The following is a 7,500-nucleotide window of genomic DNA, read 5'->3' as shown; positions in this document are numbered from 1 at the left end:
TGCGTTCAATTGTCGGGACGTCCAAGTCCCTCGTTCTTCCGTGCTTCCTCTTTCGGCAAGTCGTTGCGGCACCTTCCCAAAGCGCGCAGACCCGCTAATCGCGACGAGCGCGACGTGGCCGTGCCGCCTTTCCCTCGGCAGCAAGCAAAACGCCTGGCAACGTCGACGCTCCCCTAACCGCGATCTCGCACCGTGTTTCGTGTGGCGAATTCAAAAGCCGGCCGGCGCTGCTGCAACCATTACGGTCGGTACGCATACGCCGCGGAGGGCGGGACGGTCATCGGAGCGTGCGGTTCCTCCATCGAGTACTGCGCACCTCGGCCGTCGCATCGCCGTGCCATGACCGGCCGCGCGTCAACGCGAACCGGTGCCAGCGAGATCCCTCGCCTGCAAGAACCGACCGGCAGCCTCCGTCACCCGAGGACGCGGAGGCGCTTGCCGCGGACGGCGGGACGGTATGCACTGGTGCACAGCGGACCCGTCACATCGCCAGTTCCTTGACCGACCGCCGACGCTTGTGCCGTTCCTCTCGTACTTGGCAGTCGCCGCGCGATTGTCGGGTCTCGTTCTTGCACGCTCGAACGGTCGGGAGGGCACTCGGCTGGCGTTTCGGGAACGCGCAGCCTCGCCTTCTACCGACGTAACCACGACTCGCCGTTCGCGCTCCGCCGCTCCTGTTTACAGTACTAGGCGGTCCCGCAGCGGTCGGGTCGCGCATTTCGAGCGCTTCGAGCCACGGTGCAGTGGCGGGTCGAAAGCCGACCTATGAGTGCGTTGCGCCGTTTGTACCCGCGTCCGCCACCTGGCCGACCGTCCAAGGTCGCGGTGTTGGCGTCCGCTGGGCGCAACAATTTGTCACGGGGTGCCGCTCCACATTCAGGCAGCCCCGTGGGGAAAAGCCGACCCCGCGTCCAAACGGGGTCAGCGGCAGAAAGTGTCGGGCGCAGACGCAGCTGAGGCGCTCACCCTTCACAATCCGTTAATGATCCTTCCGCAGGTTCACCTACGGAAACCTTGTTACGACTTTTACTTCCTCTAAATGATCAAGTTTGGTCATCTTTCCAACAGACCGGCGCAACCGAAAGGCCGCGCCGGACATCGGTCCGAAGACCTCACTAAATCATTCAATCGGTAGTAGCGACGGGCGGTGTGTACAAAGGGCAGGGACGTAATCAACGCGAGCTTATGACTCGCGCTTACTGGGAATTCCTCGTTCAAGGGGAACAATTGCAAGCCCCTATCCCAATCACGAAAGAAGTTCCACGGGTTACCCAGTCTTTTCAGACAGGGATAAAGACACGCTGCTTCCTTCAGTGTAGCGCGCGTGCGGCCCCGGACATCTAAGGGCATCACAGACCTGTTATTGCTCTGTTTCGTGCGGCTAGGAGCCGCTTGTCCCTCTAAGAAGGTTGTAAGGTGCTGGGAACCCCGCACCTATTTAATAGGCTAGAGTCTCGTTCGTTATCGGAATTAACCAGACAAATCGCTCCACCAACTAAGAACGGCCATGCACCACCATCCACCGAATCAAGAAAGAGCTCTCAATCTGTCAATCCTCCCAGTGTCCGGGCCGGGTAAGTTTTCCCGTGTTGAGTCAAATTAAGCCGCAGGCTCCACTCCTGGTGGTGCCCTTCCGTCAATTCCTTTAAGTTTCAGCTTTGCAACCATACTTCCCCCGGAACCCAAATACTTTGGTTTCCCGGAAGCTGCCCGCCGAGTCATTTGAGTAACTCAGGCGGATCGCTGGTTGGCATCGTTTATGGTCAGAACTAGGGCGGTATCTGATCGCCTTCGAACCTCTGACTTTCGTTCTTGATCAATGAAAACATTCTTGGCAAATGCTTTCGCAGTAGTTCGTCTTGCGACGGTCCAAGAATTTCACCTCTAGCGCCGCAATACGAATGCCCCCGTCCGTCCCTCTTAATCATTACCTCGTATTCCAAAAACCAACAGAACAGAAACGAGGTCTTGTTCTATTATTCCATGCAAGTTTATTCAGGCGACTCGCCTGCGTTGAGCACTCTAATTTTTTCAAAGTAAAAGCACCGGCCATCTCGAGGCACACAATGAAGTGCACCAAGAAAGAACCGGCATGATGTTCAGTCCGAGCCGTCGCATCGGGTAGATGCACTACTCGTCTGGAACTGAGATCCAACTACGAGCTTTTTAACCGCAGCAGCTTTAGTATACGCTATTGGAGCTGGAATTACCGCGGCTGCTGGCACCAGACTTGCCCTCCAATTGATCCTCGTTAAAGGATTTAGAGTGTACTCATTTCAATTACGGGGCCTCAAAAGAGTCCCGTATTGTTATTTTTCGTCACTACCTCCCCGTGCCGGGAGTGGGTAATTTGCGCGCCTGCTGCCTTCCTTGGATGTGGTAGCCGTTTCTCAGGCTCCCTCTCCGGAATCGAACCCTGATTCTCCGTTACCCGTAACAACCATGGTAAGCAAGTAACCTACCATCGAAAGTTGATAAGGCAGACACTTGAAAGAAACGTCGCCGGCTCGTGGCCATGCGATCAGCACAAAGTTATCCAGAGTCACCACACAATACGGGCCGAAACCCGATCGATCTTGGTCTAATAAAAGCACCCGTTACCCAAAGGGCTCCAGGCTCACTGCATGTATTAGCTCTAGAATTGCCACAGTTATCCAAGTAGGAAGAAACGATCTAAGGAACCATAACTGATTTAATGAGCCATTCGCGGTTTCGCCTTATTTCGGCATGTACTTAGACATGCATGGCTTAATCTTTGAGACAAGCATATGATTACTGGCAGGATCAACCAGGTAATCGTTCGACTGCGCGTCCGTCCTCGCCTTCGGCGGGCCGGACGCAGTCTGTGTGCGGCGGAGGCCACCTTCAGGCGCCCCAACACGCTTATTTTGCACTCCGAGATGACGGCGTTCGAGCTCGCTACGGCACAACCTTCCCGAAAGACGAGTGGGAGCCGTGCGGCAAGAAGCACGTTCATGCTCGCTCTTTTTCGTTGCATCGACTCGGTCGCGCCGTGCGGGTTGCCCAAGCCCGCTGCACTGTCGGTGGACCGGCCGGAACTAGCAACGGAGCCGAGACTGCAAAGCCGCCAGACGACGGGTCACGCCCGCGTCTTCGGCGCTTTCGCATCTGAATCGCCCGAGGACGACACGGAACACACCTCGATATCGTGGTAAAACGGCACCGTCCGACAACCAGCCCCTAACGCATCAAGCGGATGAGGCTGCAGACGACTGCCGTGGATTCCCCTGGAGCAGACCCGAGGACACGCTTGACGAGGCCGAAGCCCGCCGCATATCAGACACCCGGTCGCTTTCGCGTACGCCGCTCACGAGAACCCCCACATAATAGCAGCGATAAGTACCCAGACCTCCTTGGGCACTAATACGAGCGTACTCGAGAAAATTTCACCGCGGGTGTGCCCCGAAACGTGTGGCACGTTGAGCGTGCCACAAGTCTACGTCGCTCTCAAACCCGCCGAGGTCGTAGAATTTGCGACCCTACTCACGAAATTCCCACCGAGGATACGGCCGCAAACGTACCGCACCTTGGGTAGGCCACGAGTTTGTGCAACACTACGCTGACGGCACAGCACCGAGGTCGTGCGCGCACGCACGGGAAAATTCCGCCGCGGTTTCTGCCGAAAACGTGAGGCACCACGACTCTCCGCAAGTTCGCGTCGACTGCGAAAGACCGAAGTCGTGAACGACGTGTCCGCTACTCGCCGCCGACACGCTGGACACCAAACGTACAACGACTCGACGGCGTCGTAGAGGCCCACGACGCGGTTTTCCTTAACGACGTCTCGGCGTGGCACCGACAGGTTAGAACGGCCGACCAACGTTCCCTGTCCGCCGTTCGGCTCAGTCGAAGGGCTCGGCGACTTCGGCAACGCTGCGAAGCCGCACGGTGACGCACGCCATGTCCCCATTTTTTTTTTTTTTTCTTTCTGCGTCTGCCGGGGTGCCCCTATAATAGCAGCGATAAGCACCCAGACCGCCGTGGGTCGCTCGCCCCGGCTGACGTGGTTTTTCGTACTCCTGCGGCGGTCGCCGTCAAGCACGTCCAAATACGCTACTTTCGTGGGCGCATTCACGCTCTTTCGCTTCGCCGGAGTGCCAGCACTCACTCTGCCAAAAACGGCGAACATCCGAGCGGCGGTTCCCACTTTTGCGTCGGCGTCGCAAACCCCGCCCCGGCAGACGAGGTTTGCCGTACTCGTGCGACGGTGGCCGGCGGGCACGTCGAAAGACGCCGATATCGTGCGCGAATTGGCGCACCTTGGCTTCACCGGAGTGCCGCCACTGACTCCTCCAAAAACGGCGAAGATCCGAGCGGCGCTTCCCACTTTCGCATCGGCGTCCCGAACTCCGCCCCGGCTGACGCGGTTTACCGTACTCGTGCGACGGTCGCCGGCGAGCACGTGGAAAGACGCCGATATCGTGCCCGAATCGGCTCCGTTCGGCTTCGCCGGAGTGCCAGCACTGGCTCGGCGAAAGACGACGAACATCCGAGCGACGGTTCTCACTATTGCGTACGCGTCGCAAACCCCGCCCCGGCAGACGCACTTTGCCGTACTCGTGCGACGGTCGCCGGCGAGCACGTAGAAAGACGCCGATATCGTGCCGGAATCGGCCCCGTTTGGCTTCGCCGGAGTGCCAGCACTCACTCGGCCACAAACGGCGAACATCCGAGCGGCGGTTCCCACTTAGCCGTCGGCGTCCCGAACTCCGCCCCGGCAGACGCGGTTGCCGAGCTCGTGCGACTAGCGACCGCGAAGCCGTCTCGCGACGCCGCTTTCGTGCGCGGCTCCCACTGCGACCTGGGTCACCCGAGGTCGACGAGCAAGAAAGAATGTCGAAAAAAAATTTTTTTTTTTTTTGCGTCTGCCGGGGTGCCCCTATAATAGCAGCGATAAGCACCCAGACCGCCATGGGTCGCTCGCCCCGGCTGACGTGGTTTTTCGTTTTCCTGCGGTGGTCGTCGTCAAGCACGTCCAAACACGCCACTTTCGTGGGCGCATTCGCGCTCTTTCGCTTCGCCGGAGTGCCAGCACTCACTCTGCCAAAAACGGCGAACATCCTAGTGGCGGTTCCCACTTTTGCGTCGGCGTCGCCAACCCCGCCCCGGCATACGCGGTTTGCCGTACTCGTGCGGCGGTGGCCGGCGGGCACGTCGAAAGACACCGATATCGTGCGCGAGTCGATGCTTCTTGGTCTCGCAGGAGGGCCGCCACTCACTCCTGCAAAAACGGCGAAGATCCGAGCGGCGCTTCCCACTTTTTCGTCGGCATCGCAAACCTCGCCCCGGCAGACGCGCTTTGCCGTACTCGTGCGACGGTCGCCGGCGAGCACGTCGAAATACGCCGATATCGTGCCCGAATCGGCCCCGTTTCGCTTCGCCGGAGTGCCAGCACTCACTCGGCCAAAAACGGCGAACATCCGAGCAGCGGTACCCACTTAGCCGTCGGCATCCCGAACTCCGCGCCGGCTGACGCGGTTGCCGAGCTCGTGCGACTAGCGACCGCGAACGCGTCTCGCGACGCCGCTTTCGTGCGCGGCTCCCATTGCGACCTGGGTTACCCGAGCTCGACCAGCAAAAAAGAAGGTCGAAAAAAAATTTTTTTTTTCTGCGTCTGCCGGGGTGCCCCTATAATAGCAGCGATAAGCACCCAGACCGCCGTGGGTCGCTCGCCCCGGCTGACGTGGTTTTTCGTACTCCTGCAGCGGTCGCCGTCAAGCACGTCCAAATACGCCACTTTCGTGGGCGCTTTCGCGCTCTTTCGCGTCGCCGGTGTGCCAGCACTCACTCTGCCAAAAACGGCGAACATCCTAGTGGCGGTTCCCACTTTTGCGTCGGCGTCGCCAACCCCGCCCCGGCATACGCGGTTTGCCGTACTCGTGCGGCGGTGGCCGGCGGGCACGTCGAAAGACACCGATATCGTGCGCGAGTCGATGCTTCTTGGTCTCGCAGGAGGGCCGCCACTCACTCCTGCAAAAACGGCGAAGATCCGAGCGGCGCTTCCCACTTTTTCGTCGGCATCGCAAACCTCGCCCCGGCAGACGCGCTTTGCCGTACTCGTGCGACGGTCGCCGGCGAGCACGTCGAAATACGCCGATATCGTGCCCGAATCGGCCCCGTTTCGCTTCGCCGGAGTGCCAGCACTCACTCGGCCAAAAACGGCGAACATCCGAGCAGCGGTACCCACTTAGCCGTCGGCATCCCGAACTCCGCGCCGGCTGACGCGGTTGCCGAGCTCGTGCGACTAGCGACCGCGAACGCGTCTCGCGACGCCGCTTTCGTGCGCGGCTCCCATTGCGACCTGGGTTACCCGAGCTCGACCAGCAAAAAAGAAGGTCGAAAAAAAATTTTTTTTTTCTGCGTCTGCCGGGGTGCCCCTATAATAGCAGCGATAAGCACCCAGACCGCCGTGGGTCGCTCGCCCCGGCTGACGTGGTTTTTCGTACTCCTGCAGCGGTCGCCGTCAAGCACGTCCAAATACGCCACTTTCGTGGGCGCTTTCGCGCTCTTTCGCGTCGCCGGTGTGCCAGCACTCACTCTGCCAAAAACGGCCAACATCCGAGCGGCGGTTCCCACTTTTGCGTCGGCGTCGTAAACCCCGCCCCGGCAGACGCGGTTTGCCCTACTCGTTCGACGGTCGCCGGCGAGCGCGTCGAAAGACGCCGATATCGTGCGCTAATTGGCGCTCCTTGGCTTCTCCGGAGTGCCGCCACTCACTCCTCCAAAAACGGCGAAGATCCGAGCGGCGTTCTCCACTTTCGCATCGGCGTCCCGAACTCCGCCCGGGCTGACGCGGTTTACCGTACTCGTGCGACGGTCGCCGCCGGGCACGTCGAAAGACGCCGATATCGTGCCGTAATCGGCCCCGTTTGGCTTCGCCCGAGTGCCAGCACTCACTCGGCCAAAAACGGCGAACATCCGAGCAGCGTTTCCCACTTTCGCATCGGCGTCCCGAAGCCCGCCCCGGCAGACGCGGTTTGCCCTACTCGAGCGACGGTCGCCGGCGATCACGTCGAAAGGCGCCGAATTCGTGCACGAATCGATGCTTCTTGGTCTCGCAGGAGGGCCGCCACTCACTCCTGCAAAAACGGCGAAGATCCGAGTTGCGCTTCCCACTTTTTCGTCGGCGTCCCGAACTACGCCCCGGCTGACGCGGTTTACCGTACTCGTGCGACGGTCGCCGGCGGGCACTTCAAAATACGCCGATTTCGTGGGCGCATTCACGCTGTTTCGCTTCCCCGGAGTGCCAACACTCACTCTGCCGAAAGCGGCGATCATCCGAGCGGCGGTTCCCACTTTTGCGTCGGCTTCGCAAACGGCGCCCCGGCAGACGCGCTCGTGCGACGTACTCGTGCGACGGTCGCCGGCGAGCACGTCGAAAGACGCCGATATCGTGCTCGAATCGACCCCGTTTCGCTTCGCCGGAGTGCTGCCAGTCACGGCGCAGAGAACGGCGAACAAGTGTTTTTTTTTTTTTTC

At 60.0% G+C, this 7,500-nt stretch overlaps 1 non-coding gene across 1 annotated transcript; it reads right to left on the bottom strand.

Annotated features, from left to right (window-relative positions):
- Positions 1–980: 980 nt before the first annotated feature.
- LOC142795960 (small subunit ribosomal RNA) lies at positions 981–2,795 on the bottom strand. The gene has a single exon (XR_012893440.1). It is a non-coding gene; the product is annotated as a small subunit ribosomal RNA (ribosomal RNA).
- Positions 2,796–7,500: the final 4,705 nt, after the last annotated feature.

Source organism: Rhipicephalus microplus, unplaced genomic scaffold (genome assembly GCF_043290135.1).
Source record: "Rhipicephalus microplus isolate Deutch F79 unplaced genomic scaffold, USDA_Rmic scaffold_978, whole genome shotgun sequence".
In the NCBI taxonomy this organism is placed as follows: Eukaryota; Metazoa; Arthropoda; class Arachnida; order Ixodida; family Ixodidae; genus Rhipicephalus; species Rhipicephalus microplus.
The sequence above is the reverse complement of the archived record's forward strand: the minus strand, read 5'-3'. Positions and strand labels throughout refer to the sequence as shown.